The sequence below is a fragment of the Sturnus vulgaris genome, chromosome 6 (genome assembly GCF_052056855.1).
Source record: "Sturnus vulgaris isolate bStuVul1 chromosome 6, bStuVul1.hap1, whole genome shotgun sequence".
NCBI classification, from domain to species: domain Eukaryota; kingdom Metazoa; phylum Chordata; class Aves; order Passeriformes; family Sturnidae; genus Sturnus; species Sturnus vulgaris.
In genome coordinates, this window is record NC_142248.1 from 4,515,883 (window position 1) to 4,530,435 (window position 14,553).

Consider the following 14,553-nt stretch of genomic DNA (forward strand, 5'->3'; position numbering starts at 1 on the left):
CTGTCAAAAAAACAAAGTTTAAAAAGAGTATATTTCCTTCTTGTCCAAAGGAATTGGGAACTAGTCCATTTCTAGCAAGATATTTTCTACACCGTAATTTCGGCAAAGATTTCTAAGTATAAAACATTTACATATAGTACTTGCCTTTTCCTTACAGGCTCTGCTTGCACTTCAGTCTGAGTGTCCTGAAGGTTAATTTAAGGCACCACTTTTAACCAGAACACCTGCAAATGGAATAAAAAAAACCCACACATGTAACTCAGGCATTTTGGAAGCATCACAGCTGCATATCACCTATATATGCAATACATCAAAAAAATCAGAACAGAACAGGAAGCCAAAACATTTAGAAAAAGCATATCACAGAGCATCTTAGATTTCAAAGAAGATTCAGAAAATGTTTTATTTGAAACAAAAGGTATCTAAAGTTTTCACCTCAGCTAGAAAAACAAAGCTGTTTCTGGCCATATCTTCTCCCGATTTTTTTTTCATATCCTAGTTTCATTATGATTACTCAAAGCAATAAGAGGCTATACTCCCTGTGGCTCAGTGCCATGACTGGCAAATAACTGCAAAAATCAAAACTATGCAGAGCTGAGGAAAACAAATCACAGCTGTCAGCAAAATTACCTTCCCAAAGACATCTGAAATTATGATGAAATTTCATGGAAATGCAGCTCTGTTTAACTGCCAAAACAAATATCAACAACCATGCCAATGTTTATACATAAACACCGTGGAAGTCATTCCCACTAATTATTGATTCAGACTAATGTTTTTTGAGCACTTACAAATAGAAAGTAGATTTCTGCAGTCAGACTCTATGTATAACATGGAAATGGTCAAAACTATGCACTCCTGAGGAGACCATCATGATTCCAAAGTCTCTTGCCCAACTTAATTTATTAGCTCACCAAAACATCCACGCATAGCCCTAAAACCAATATCCTCCTAGAAGTATGACTAAACGGTAGTGGAATTTATTACCCCATCTGTAGGTCAGGATTCAAGAGCAAGTTTTAGATTGAGATTTTCACTGGTACAAAACACATTATCAATACCAAATGTTTTAAGGTGGCACTGGCATTTCTCAGTAGGCAAAATAAAAAAAAAGTACAACTACTTTACCCTTTTAAAATCCTAAAAGCTGAAAATTACGTTTTGTTTGCAAACCTTAAGCTAGTAATTAAATTCTGGTAGACTGTCATCCCCTGTTGAACAACACCTGAGGACTAACCAGTGCAATTTAGGTGGGCATTTCAAAAGCAGTTAGTTCTGACTGGAGTGCTGCTCCTCAAGTCTGTAAATACTCAACCAAATTAATCAGAAACACAAAGAATGGGTGCCAAGCTGTATGAGCAGACAACCAGGCACTTGGAATGCAGCAGCAACAGCAGGTTTAGGAAATAAATACACAATATAGAAAGAGAAGGAATACTCGGCAGAGATGAATGAGCTAAGTGCTGTTGCACATCATGCATTAAGGTTGCTGGCCAAGAGGCACGGATCCTTTACAATATTTAATGTGCCTGTTCCTGGAGCAGCCTACAGTGATCCACCTCTGCAATACAACTACTGCTGCAGTGCCTAATGGCAATTCACAGATTAGCCACTGCTCAGGTTTTATAAGCTGTGTGCTGGGTCAATCAAGGCACCTGAAGCTCACAGTATCCTACAGATAGCACGCAATTGATTTATGTGTGTGTAGTGTGTGATTAGAATAACAAAGAAGAACAAAGGGCAACAATGCAAACCGGCTTTGAGCTCCAGTTTCAAAAGCTTTAACACAAGCCCTGTGTGCCCGAGTAACAGCTGCAATTTGTAGTGCTTAATGACTCCTTCACTAACAACTGCTTATATGGGCTCTGCTGTAGGCAAGTATGAGGAAGTCAAAGCCAGCTGTCCATCCATTCATTCTTTCATTCATACTGCTCATCACCAGCTGACAAGAGAGCAATAAAACAGGCAGAGGCAGCAGCAATACAGGATATATACCTGAACTCAACAGGGTTTGCAAAGTTTAAGACTTTATCATACGTTTAGCGGCACTGTTAAGACGGGGATGATAAAACACCAAATAACACATACAAAGAATGCAACTGTATTTGCATGCAGAGAATCGGGCACCTGGATTTGTCTCAAGAAGACCAACAGGTTCTGCTCAGTTCACTCCTGCAATTTTGTATTCTGGAATGCCAGTGTCTCAAGTACAAGATCAGCTAGTTTCCCTTACCCTTCAACTCCCCTGTGACTCCTCAGCCTAGAAATTTATAATTAACCTCCTCTTTGTTTCTGAATGGAAAGAATTTCAGGAACCCTTTCGTTTTTAAGCATGTGCTTTTTTTACGATCCCGAGGCAGAAAAATTTTATAAACAGCATCAAGCATCAACAGTCAGCCCGACATTTTAATGAATTAAAATTTAGCAAACGAGCCCTGTCCAGTTCTAGGACTGTATTGCTTGACGTTAAGAGGCGAAACAATAAAACGGCTTGTTTATTTTCATATCCTTTCCCTTTACTTAAGAAAAATCTTTTAGAAGTGCCCTGAACGACGAGGGCGGGACACCAAAGGCTTTGCCGAGCTCCGCTCGCCTTTGAGCGCTTGTTTTGGCTGGGCTAAGGCCGGGTTTAATCACAAGCCGCGCTTCCCCTGGCCGCATTCCTGCGCCGCCACGTGCTCGCCAGCGAACTGGGGGAAAGGGCACGGGCGGAGCCTTGGGCTCCTAAATCCCACTGGCCAGCGGCCCCCAGGCAGCATCCGCCACCGCCACCGCGCCTTCTGACCGCGCATTGCTGCGCAGCGTGCGCTCGTTAAACTCCTTCCCGACAGAGCAGCAGATTTGGACTTTGCTAGCAGAGACTTACTCAAAGGGGAAAAAAAACAAACCAACCAAACAACCTCAGCACAGTAATTTCTACAACTAATCTGAAATGGCTGCTTTCGTTCCTTTCAGTGTTCTCTTGTACCTTAAAAAAAACCCCACGGGTTTGCCCCTTAAAATTTGGTTTATTGATTGTTTGCGAGTTTTTCTTTTATTTAAAGAAGAAAGCTGCCTGCTCCTTGCTCTTATCTGGTTTTATTTAAATTCAAACATGCTGTAACAGTTGCAGATGTTTCTCCTCTTCCTTTTTCATACCTCTGCTTGAGCCAAACTAAACTAAGCACAATTTTTTCCTCATTGTTATAAACAAGCACTGCTAGGCTGGATGTCACTTTTAAGCCAAGAAAACACACTGCACGCTAGAAAGCCTTTTTGCTGATGGTCTGCAAAATAATGCTGCTACATCTACCATGCAGAAAGCATCCTCACGTTGTTATTTTTGCAGTTTCAGGACATTTACAGCACAAAGACTGAGGTTTAACTCACAGACCTTATGACTTCAGGTTGCAGGCACTGAACAGTCAATGTTAGGGTTTACATGCTCCTGCAATCCCAAAAGGAGATAAAGGCTTCAGCTCTGGAAAATCTGAGGCTATGAGAGCTCCTGTGTGCAGGATGCTTCCATTTAAGTCAGGCATGCAAGAAGTTACCAGTGGCAATGTCTCTGAAGCACGGTAAAAGAACTGCCATGTGCATTTTAAAAAGCAGCAAGCTTTTTTACAAAAGCTAACTGCATTACATTACACTGCACAAAACCAGGTATTAATTCCTCAAGCACTTACTCCTGGAAACCGCTATTGAGTATGAATATTTTTATTTTTCTGTAGATTTCATACACTTCACATGGATAAAGTGATAGTGTTAAAAAGAATAAAGTTACCACCTACGCCTCAAAACAAATGTTTAAGAAGATGTCACATGCTTCCTATACATTGCTTGGATCATGCAATTCACTTTTTCCCCCGTGCCCTCTTCCTCTTGAATAGAAAACCCCTGCCACTTCTCCTTGTCAGGATTCTAAACATCTAACAAAAAGAGACATATTACTTAAAAACGGTTTTCCCATAGATAGTTTCTTTTCCTGCAAAGGAAGTTAACAAACACAGAGGAAAACTGAAGAGATCTCATTCACTTGATCCCAAACAACCTTGATGAAAGACTTAATTCTATGACTCTGACTTCCAAGGTACATTGATAATTTAGTTTCTCCTCCCAGGTTTCTGACACCTATTTATAGATTAGCTTTAATATGCAGAGCATATGACTGCCAGTAACCAAACGAAGCTCACAAAACAATTCTCTCCAATTATTCTACCTGGATAATCAAAAATCGACAGTTTTCTACAAAAAGCAATGGCTGCTGCATATCGTTTCTCTGAGGAATTGTCTATGAACCAGCACACACAGGTTTGATACTGTCAGAGCCCTCAAACATCAAAGCCACAGTGTTCATAGATGGTGGGTAGACGTGCAGAATTACAGCTATCATGGCAGTTCTGAAATCAGAATTACCTGTACCTTGGCATTTCCAAATTCAAAATTACCTGGAAGTCCTCATATCCTCAGGCAGATACAAGGCACCACCAATAAAGCAAGGAAAAGCATCTTATGACAAAGGCTCTGTCTTCTGACTCCTGCCAAATTCCTACTAGGCAATCTTAGAAGGAAAAAAAAAAAACAAAACCCAACCCAAAACGAAATTGAAACCCCAATGAACTGCAACAGAAACTTGACCCAGAAGAATTTTTCATACGTTTCTTAAAATAAGCTTACAACTTCAAATTTTAGCTTGGCACTATGGTTTCAAATAGAGACTGGGGAGGAGAAAAGTGTGATCTAAATTATTTAAAATGACATTTTTTAAGGAAGCTTTCAAGATGACAGTGGAGAAAAATATCACATGAGAGTACATTAAACTCAATTTTAATAAGTAAACATACTTAAAACTATATTAAAATTTCCATTTAAAGCTAGACACCTTGATTGAAGAATCGTTTTGGAAAACCAAGCAAGTACCCCAAAGTCTTGGTCTGACCCCAAACCACTTTATTTAAAAGAGAAAAGTGAAGGAGAGGGAATCTATTTCTATTAACATGCAAATCAGTAAGAGTTACTGTTTGAATGTTAAAAGCAGCCACAGAGAACTAGAAAATAATTCTGGAGCTCCCAAAAGGTCTAGTAAAAAAAACTTTAAGTCTGAAACCTCTCTAAATATTGAAAATATTGAAGACATTTTATCCAGTATCTTGCTGTCCACACATTAGATCTCTCTTCAGGAGGTGAGCTTGCTACAGCTTTTAAAAGAAAACACTTAAAAGATTGATTTTGTATGTTTAGTGATAACATATTTTGACTTTAGGGTAGGTCACTGAATTTTAAGAGTCTGAGGACAGACATAATGAAATTAAAGCCAGCATTTAAACACTTGAACAGCAGCGCTGTGTTTGTGCTGAGACAGTGACCAAGTATTTTCTCTGAGCTGGGTAAGCCATTACTATGGAAATTTGCATTTTCTATCTCTCAAAAAGACAAAACTATGAATGTATTTTGCTTTATACAGATCAGTTTTGTTTTATACAGTTCTTTATAAAGAACTCTGTATGCTCCTATCTGTTGATTTCATAAAAGGCACTAAATCAAAAGAAAGAGAATTCCAAACACTGGGATGTCTATGCAATCTCTCCACACGTTATTTATTACATGTTTCAGTTGGATTTTTGTTATTGATGGTCCTGTCAGTCCAAGCCTTCAGTACCACCTACACAAAGTATTCAGACAAACTAAAAAGCAGCTGGCTTTGCCTGGACAGTGTGCTTGCAGTGAAATGATATATAGTGAAGCACAACAAAGCCAGTGCCAACATCCTCAACTTCCTAGCCTGTTAGTTTATTTCCACAGTTTAACTGGCTTATACAGTCATCCCAGAAAGTGGATGCAAAAAAAAATAAAACCAACAAAAACCCCCCAGCCACCAGAGGTAAAAAAACCCCAAACTGAAACTGGCGAAGCACAGGGACTGCAGCTGGGAGCAGTGGCTGATAAATTAAAGGTTTTCACTGCCATCCACATGGACCTTGACAGGGTGGAGCAACAGGCTGGCTGGAAGCTTGTGAAGCTCGACAAGGAGAAGTGCAAAGTCCTGCATGTGGGGAGGACAGCCCCACACACCAGGCACTGACGGCTGGAGAGGAAAGCTCAGCAAGTGGCACACCTGCACAGGATGCTGACAGAATCCTGGGGGGCACTAGGGGGGCTCTTGCCACCAGGTTGAGGGAAGTGACTCTGTCATTCCACTCAGGGCTGTTGAGGCCCCATCTCAAAAACTCTGCCCAATTCTGGGCTCTCCAATGAGAGAAATGAAACTACTGGAGAGAGCCCAGTGAAGAGCCAGTAAGAGGATTAAGGGCTTGAAGCAAACCTGCAGAGATGCTTTAAGAAATTTAAAGTAGGAGTTTTCATAAGATATCTGCTGCAAAAAATAAACTTACAGAGCACTAAGGCCTGAACAAGAAGTCTCGTGCTTCAATTGCTTTAAATGAACAGCATTCCTTGAAATTCAAATTGGTAGTAGCAGCCAAATATTCAAAAAGAACAAGTTTTCTGCAACTGACAAAAATATGCTAGTAGTTTGGAGGATAAAAAAAGCTGGTCTTTGAAGAATGAACCATTCAGAAAATGATTCATCTCAGCTTTTCAACATTACTCCAGTAAATTTGCCTTTGCTGAATGGCACCAAGTGCCATTACACAAGGTTTTCAAATGCATATTGGTATTTTGAACACCACTGCCTTGCCCAGTGAAAGTCTGCCAGTCTTGAGGCAGCAGGTAGATTTCCAGAGTTGACAGCTCCTAACAAAGAAATAAGCTTGAAATTCAACGTTACATGTTTATACCCCTTTCTAGAGAAAACACTGACTGCTCCTATCAAACTAAAAATGACTGTATTATCAATAATAAAATGGATGTGGCTTCAGTAAAATATAAGGAGGTTTTTCATGGGGTTTGCTATAAAAACAATGATTTCAGGCACTGAAGTATATACTGTACAACAGCATCCAGCACTGACTCAGTAACTCCAGGTCCCATCCACTCTTGGGTCAAACAGTGGTGGGGAGGCAGCCACTCACACAAATGCCAAAATTCTGCCCTACTGCAAGAGGATCAATAAGGTATGGCAGCTAACCAGGGAATGCCAAAAGGATGCCAAAAATGCTTTTACTTGTGTGCATGTGGTGCTCCTTTGATGCATAGCTGAACAAAATTAAAGCTATAGAAAAAGTATTCAGTTTAAGGGAAATCTAAATAGGCAGCAAATTTGTCTAGAGTTCTATGCCTTTCCAAGGAAATTCAGGTCTTGTTCTATAGAATCTTCAGTAAACAGTATGAAATATGCAGTTGAAACATTTAAACATATGAACAAAAAGACTGCCTGACCTTTCATTTCTGTTTCTTGGATATTCTCTTAGGTAATGGCACCTCCCTGTATACTGCACTTATGAAAAAAGGTATCAAGATACCAAAGCCTTAAAAAGAGCAGTTTATTGAGTTTATACTTAGCTCATGCAACATTCCACAAGGTGCTGACTTCTGAACTTACTATAAAGATTAACCAGATGCAGTTATTCACTTGAGAATTTCTGCTTCTAAATTAGGCTTCTTGCCTACTAACCTTCAGTAATGTCTAATCATGCCTCAGTATACAGGATGACACAGATACTCGCTGCTTTCAAGTCTTACCAAGAACTCAGCTATCTTACAATGACTAATCATATTTTACAGACACAAAATCTTCACGAGAAATATGAGAGGAATGAAGCCAAATCATATCTGTGCAAAAATTAGCCACAAGAATTAAGCTCACTCAAGGCTTCTCAGGTGAACCTAATGACTATGGCATACAAATAAAACAGAAACCAAAGAGTCACTCTCCTTTAAAAGCTGAATTAACATACCACTGATGAAAACAAAATTAACCTGACAGGTTCTCATGACACTTTAGTTGGGACAAGTTCTCATATTTGGTTATTGCTAATCATTGGCTCCAATCCTTCCCATCCTCACCTACACCTGACAGGTGTGGTCTCTTGGAATTGCAAATGTCTTTAGGGATTTCTCACAACTAAGAGATGAACAAATGCTGTGGTTCAAGCCAAGGTGGAGAACTGAATACATGTATCTGCCCAGCTACAGCAACACTGGGACCCACAGCAAGCCTCACCCACTGGAGAGAGTTTGAAATCAGAACAGCTAAGAAGTCTTCAGTAACTTGCTGTCCCACTATTAGTTTACATCCTGACCTCAGCAGTTTTCCAAGATCAACTGTGGGTGAATATATCCACTAACCTCTGCAGATATCTCTTTTGGAATCTTGGGCCAATTTTCTTATTCCCTTCCTCGGTGGTAAACTGGAGCAACAGGTCTATATGGATGGAAAGAGATAATGACAAAGAGGCCAATGAATGCAACACAAACATACCCAAACAGCTGTTTTCCCCAAAAGCAGCCTTGAGATCTATTTGTCACACACAAACCTTCCATCCCAGAAGCTCACTGCCCCTGGGATCCTGAATAAGTTAGGACACCACAGGAGGCAGACCCAGCCCAGTGCTGCTAGCTCCTCACAGGCACCACAGCACAGCAATGGCAATCGCTCAGCTGCAGCTCTCAAACAGAAAGTCAAGAAAAGCACTCTGAGCTTTGATTCACACACAGCTCAGAGGGGCTGGATCAGATTGGAACCATTTCAGAACAACTGATGCCAATGGAGAAAATAGTCACAGACAGTGGCTCTGAAACACTATTTTCCATTCCACTGAAAGGCACTGTTTACACTGAACATGTCCAGGATGGTGAGGAACTGTGGAGTGACAGAGAGTTCATGTGCTCCCCACTCATTTATTTCTGAGGGTTCCAGTAGTGACTGCCAGCTCCTGTGACAAGCAAGTTAATTTCAGGGGCCAGACTCCAATGTTAGGCTCAGTGTTCAGTTTAAGACATCCAACCAATTGTTTGTCTGCAGGCTTTAAACTCCCATTGGACTCAACACAGATGCCATCAAGATTTCTCAGAGAGGTGTTCAGAGAACGGACTGTTTTCACTGGCACTTCAAGGAGAAAAGCCATAGTGAGTAAGTTGTTCTTCTCACCTGATCTGGAAACAGGCAAAGCAGAGATTTGGAAACAATCTGTTAATTAATTACTAGGCTAACCCTAAGGTATATTAATCCCTACAATTTCTGGATCATATGATCTCTCTCCTCTTCCCAATAGCATGCTCCTGTAGAAGATGGAAATGCACACTTCAACGAATAAACAAACAACCCTCCCAAAACGCCCCAATGAACACAAACCACCAACATTCTCCAAAATCAAAACAGAAACTTTTACAACTGTTGGATTATTTCTAGGGATTTTTTTTTCCTTACACAGGACTATTTTGTTCCTAGGCCCCTTAGATCATTCTAGCCTCTACTGCAATACACGTTATGTTGTCCACATCCCAGCAAGCTACATCCTCTGACCTTCTAGAAATCCAGAATAATCTGACTAAGAGAGAAGCATACTCTGCTAAAACACTGCATAGTTATCATACCATGCAGAAAACTCCCCACTTTATAAAAACTAGGCTCTAGACTTGGGTATTTATTTTTAACTGCTATAAAAGGCATTCAGATTATACGAGATTATTGAACCCTTCTCTCTCTCTTTGAACTTAATGAGCTTCTGTGCTCTTGTAGTAAACAAGAATTATATCTTCCCTATGACAACAAATGTTTCTGGAGTGGCAGGACTTACGAGACATAAAAGATGTCACATTTTAGGACTTAGGAGATGCTGGAAGATGGACAACAATGTGTGGTGATGAAAAACCAAGCTGAGTTAATTGCTCTCAATGGCCATTTACTGCACAAGGCTGAAAGATCTCAATAAGATCTTTCAGCTTGCACGAAGCTAAGACTGAAGAACCGGTTCCAAAGATTTGCAAAAATATTCAAACTGACATTCACATTAAAGTTAACTTGAAGTTCAGACTTGAAGAAGGTGGATTCAGTCATTTGGATTGTGTTTTTCCAAACATGTGTGGAGTTGAGGACTATGACACAAGCATGCTGCAGGGCAAAGACAACGGGCTTGAAATGTTTTAAAAAAAAAAAAAAAGCATAGCTTTGGAGTTTTATTGACGGGCTGGGGTTTTGTTAGCGGATTTTCTTCGGGGGGTGGGGGTGCTATTTGTTTCTCTTTTTAGTACAAACATTTGTTTAAATCTTAGCCTTTCACCCCAGACTTTTGAGATAAGACTTGGGATTCACCACCCTGCCGCTCTGTCCTGGGGGCACAGGACCGAGCTCGTTATCCTGGAGCACAGCACCCATCTCACTGCCCGGGGTGGGGGGGGCACAGCACCCATCTCTCTGCCCGAGGTGGGGGCACAGCACCCATCTCTCTGTCCGGGGTGGGGGGGGCACAGCACCCATCTCACTGCCCGGGGTGGGGGGGGCACAGCACCCATCTCTCTGCCCGGGGGTGGGGGGGGGGCACAGCACCCATCTCTCTGCCCGGGGGTGGGGGGGCACAGCACCCATCTCACTGCCCGGGGTGGGGGGGGCACAGCACCCATCTCTCTGCCCGGGGGGGGCACAGGACTTTGCTCGCTGTCTCGGGGGGCACAGGACCCCCCTCTCTGCCCGCGGCCGCTCCAGCCTCTCCGCGCTCCCCAGCGCGCACCGCGGGCAGCCGGGGCCGTCCCCGAGCTGCGGGCGCGCCCCCGCCCCCGGCGCGCTCCCGGCGCGCTGCCGCTGCCCGGGCGCGCTCACGTGACGCCGCCAGAAGTGGGTGAAAGGTCGCGCCGCCGCGGCCCCGCCCCGCCCGCGCGCCCCCGGCCGCTCCAGGCCTTTCCACGCGCGCCGGGAAGGCGCTGCCAAACAAAAGTTCCCAGAGAAAAGGACCGCAAGGCGTGAAAGAAGCCAAGCGCATCTCTCGGCGAGCCGGGGAAAAGGGTGCGCTCGATTTCCAGCCTCAGTTGTTCAGGGTTAGGCTTTTCTTGAACAAGGAATAGCCATTTCTTCCTGGAAGAAGCTCTTCAGTCGGGGCTGAAACACCCCAAAATGTTAAAAAGCACCCCGATCAACTTAACTTTCAAACTAAGTCACGGCCGTGACAGAGCCCGATACCTGTGTAAACATGGGAAGTTACATTTCCAAGGATAACAAAGCTCCACACACCAGCACCTGTGCTGTTGTAAACTGGCAATCATTAGTTTATATTGATATGCTTACAAGAGGAAAAGAACCTGCTAGTTACCAGGGAAGCCCACAACACTCGTTTTAAGTAGCATTCAGTCCTGATGGCCAGAAAAAGCGTAAAGGAGTCAGCAGGTCTGGAAACCGAACGCGTCAGACACTCCGGAAAACATAATGAAAGAAGAACGAAGGCATTAGATCTCCATTTTCAGTGCTAATCTCCTACACACACGTGAAAAGGAAACGAGAGTTTTCTGTACTGCAATTTCCTTCAGACTGCAGATTGTCCTCTAAGTGCTGACGAACTGCCAGGTTCAAAGAATGAGACGTTTGTCTTGGTCCTACTTTGTACTTTTCTCTTTCCAAAAAAGGTGCTTCCTGTTACAGTTTCATCAACACTAGTACACATCTATTATAACTGGATCACAGCCCAAGTAATATTTTAGGTTCAGTTTTCTATTTTAAACCAGAGAACATAGCGCAAAGACCAAAGCTGCGGGAATACGAGGCGAGAAAATGTAATTCCGTGATGCTGCAAGAATCTTGATCTATCTTTTTACAAGAAGTCTAATTAGCATTCTCATGCAGTAAACCTGTCACGCCTTGAACAAGATACTACATTTCCTGTATTTGTTGTTCCAGCAGTTTGTAGTGACTGCGGTTTTTATAGGTTTTACAGGCTGGAATCACACGGACACATAGACTAGTTTCTCTCTCTCTCTCTCACACACACACATAGACAATAAATTCGTTTCCGCACTTGAAAACCCACCACCGATGCCACGCCGCGTGGACCCTTCCACAGACGCGGAACTCCTCCCGCTTGCGAGTCAAACCCACGAAGCCGGGTTTGACCGGTGTCACCTTTGTTTCGGCGGCGGCACAGATCCAGCCAATCTCCCGGTGTACGTGTGTCACACCGCTCCCCTGCCCCCATCTGCAGCACTAAGGCACTACTCCTCAAGCCGGGGCGAATGGCGAGCACGATGCCAAGGACACCGCGCCTTTCCAGGACTCTCCAGCACCGCGCCCACCACCCTTTCCTCCAGCACGGACGAGCCGCGCTTAGGAAGCGGCGCCCGGCACGCTCGCACACGCACCACGGAACTTCGTGCTCCACCTAATGGAAACAATACTTAGGCTAAAACCGCACCAAGCGAGCCCGTCCGCCTGTCGCCGATGCTGCCCTTCCTTCCCCAGCCCCAAGGAAGGCGGACGGTGGCGCGCTGCGGGAGCGTCCCGGCTGAAGGGGGAGGGGAGCGGCAGCCGGCGGTGAATCAGCCGGACACACGGCGGGCACACGGCCGGCACCCCCGCCGACCCCTGCCCCAGCCCGCAGCCCGTGCCGCTCACCTGCAGAGACCGGCGGGGACGGGCGCTGAGCGGGCCGGGCGCCGCGGCGGCCGCTCGGCAAGGCAAGCAGCGATGGGACGGCGGCCGCTCCCCTGCACGCCCCGCGGAGGCGGAGCGCAGCTGGGCGGGGAGGCCTGGGCTGGGCCGGGCCGGCGGGGGAGCCTGGCTGCAGGAAGCCGGGACCCACGGGGAAGCGATGCCGGGGTTGCGACAGGAGCCGGGAAACGCCGTCGCTGTGTGTTTCCCGTCCCACCGGCCTGGCGAGCGTCCGCGGAAAAGAAGCTTCGGGGGCTGCGAGGAGAGGAGCCGGGGCTGGGAACGGGGCGGGGAGATGCGTGCTCTCCGTGGAGGAGGAGTGCGCCTAGGGCACCTGTTTGCTGGTGGAGGCACCGCCGAGGAAAGCTGAGATTTGCCCCCAGCCCCCTCTGTGAGCCCAAGGCAATGGCTCTCCTGGGCTCTGGCAAGAATGGGGTCACATCTCGGAGCAAGTGCAGATGGGGGTGTGAAGGAGCTTCCAAGGGAAGGCGCAGGACAGCGGCAGCTCTCCCTCCTGGTTCCTTTTGCTCGGGAGCCCTGGCTGGAGGGTCTTTCATCTGAGTTTTGTCTTTTGAGCCTGGGTTCTGCCTGGCGCAGGGCATTAGGTGAGCGATATCCTTACAAGGGCAGAGCCCCGGGGAGCGCCAGCAAGAGCTTTCAGTCCCCTATGGGACTCCCCTTCTGTATGGGAGCCCCAGCACGCAGCCAACGTAGCCCCCCCTGGGGAGGACCAGCCAGTCCACTCTGCTCCAGCAAATACTGGGATCTGAGGGAAATAAGTACACTCAATACATCTCAGTAAAAGCGACTGGATTCTTTTAAAAACGCAAAATCATGGAAGTAATTAAAATGCAAAGGTGCCAGTCTCGGGGCAGAATGGCAGCCAGTTTGTAAATGACTAGTTTGTGAATTTATAATGAACTTGCCACTTTCAAGAGCTTGGATATCAGATGCTTTGTTTGATTTTAGCATGATAGCAGCTGGAAGACTACTCTGTCCCAGAAGGAGGTAGGTCATGGCCTGTCTGACTACAGTGGTGTCAGTACAGAGTCTTCTTTGAACTGCTAAGAGCTGGGATTCCTACATTTTTCCCTTGTGGGCACACCCACCCGGCCATGCAATCCTTCCTGCTGCAATTTCCAGGATGTGGCTGAAAGCTTCCAAATCCACAAATGGGACCAAATCCAGAAGCATGGACACGACAGACTAAATCTTTCCCTTACTGAAGATCATGCAGTGTCAATGCAAATAAACCCCCACTTCTGGTCAGAATTTTCCCTTCTAGTGTTGTATGCCTGATGATGCAATTTCAAGTTGTTATTCTTTCAGAAGGAAATGTAAAACCTAGCAAAAAACAAGGCGAGGAGAGGAAAAAGCAGAAGCGTTTAGATCTATTAATATCAGCAGAGAGAGAAAGAAAACAAAAGAATAAATCAGCTACAGCCATCAGCAGCACTCATATCTACATATGTCTGGCTAGAATAGGAATAGTGGATAGGAATGTAAGGTGGACAGTTACAAGAAGGTAACTGGGTGGGAAAAATCATCTATGTGTTTTTCATTAGGCACAAAGGCAGCCTAAAATGTCTTGTTAGGTATCTTTTTATTGTATCTTGCCTTTTGCTATCAAGGTATTTGTATAAAAAGAAAAGAACATAAAAGAACAAATCTGCCTTTGTTCATTCTACCAGTACCTGTGTACATATCTTCGTCTCCAGTCCTTGTTTTCATCTACACATGAAATCAGGAGAGTATCAGTCAGCTGAGAACGTAAGCTGATGTTAATTATTTTGTTCTCCAAATAATTGTGTGAGCTGTAATGAATTAGGAAGCATCAAGACAGAGAGCTTACTCAACATGATTAAGTCCTCTGCAGATAACCTTAGTAAAGACATGAAAACTATGTAAAGCTGTGATGGTTGCAACTTAGCTAAACCTGACTTGGCTCTGTTTAGCAGGCAAGTGTAAACATCACAGATAATCCTGCCTGGTCCTGACACTGACATCTAGGTCAGGCTCTATTCACCCATTAACCCACAGAA

At 44.6% G+C, this 14,553-nt stretch overlaps 1 protein-coding gene across 5 annotated transcripts in view; it reads right to left on the reverse strand.

Annotated features, from left to right (window-relative positions):
- The window catches only part of CPT1A (carnitine palmitoyltransferase 1A), a 35,731-nt gene extending 23,143 nt beyond the window's left edge, over positions 1-12,588 (reverse strand). For 2 of the 5 annotated variants that reach the window (XM_088166774.1, XM_088166771.1), the window contains exons 1-3: positions 12,476-12,566; positions 8,227-8,302; positions 145-224 (exon numbers count right to left, since the gene is read on the reverse strand). The gene's annotated coding sequence lies outside the window, so the exon portion shown is untranslated. Of the gene's footprint in view, positions 1-144; positions 225-8,226; positions 8,303-11,894; positions 11,918-12,475 lie in introns of those variants that run through there. The other 3 variants (XM_014873550.2, XM_088166772.1, XM_088166773.1) reach the window with 2 other exon arrangements.
- Positions 12,589-14,553: the final 1,965 nt, after the last annotated feature.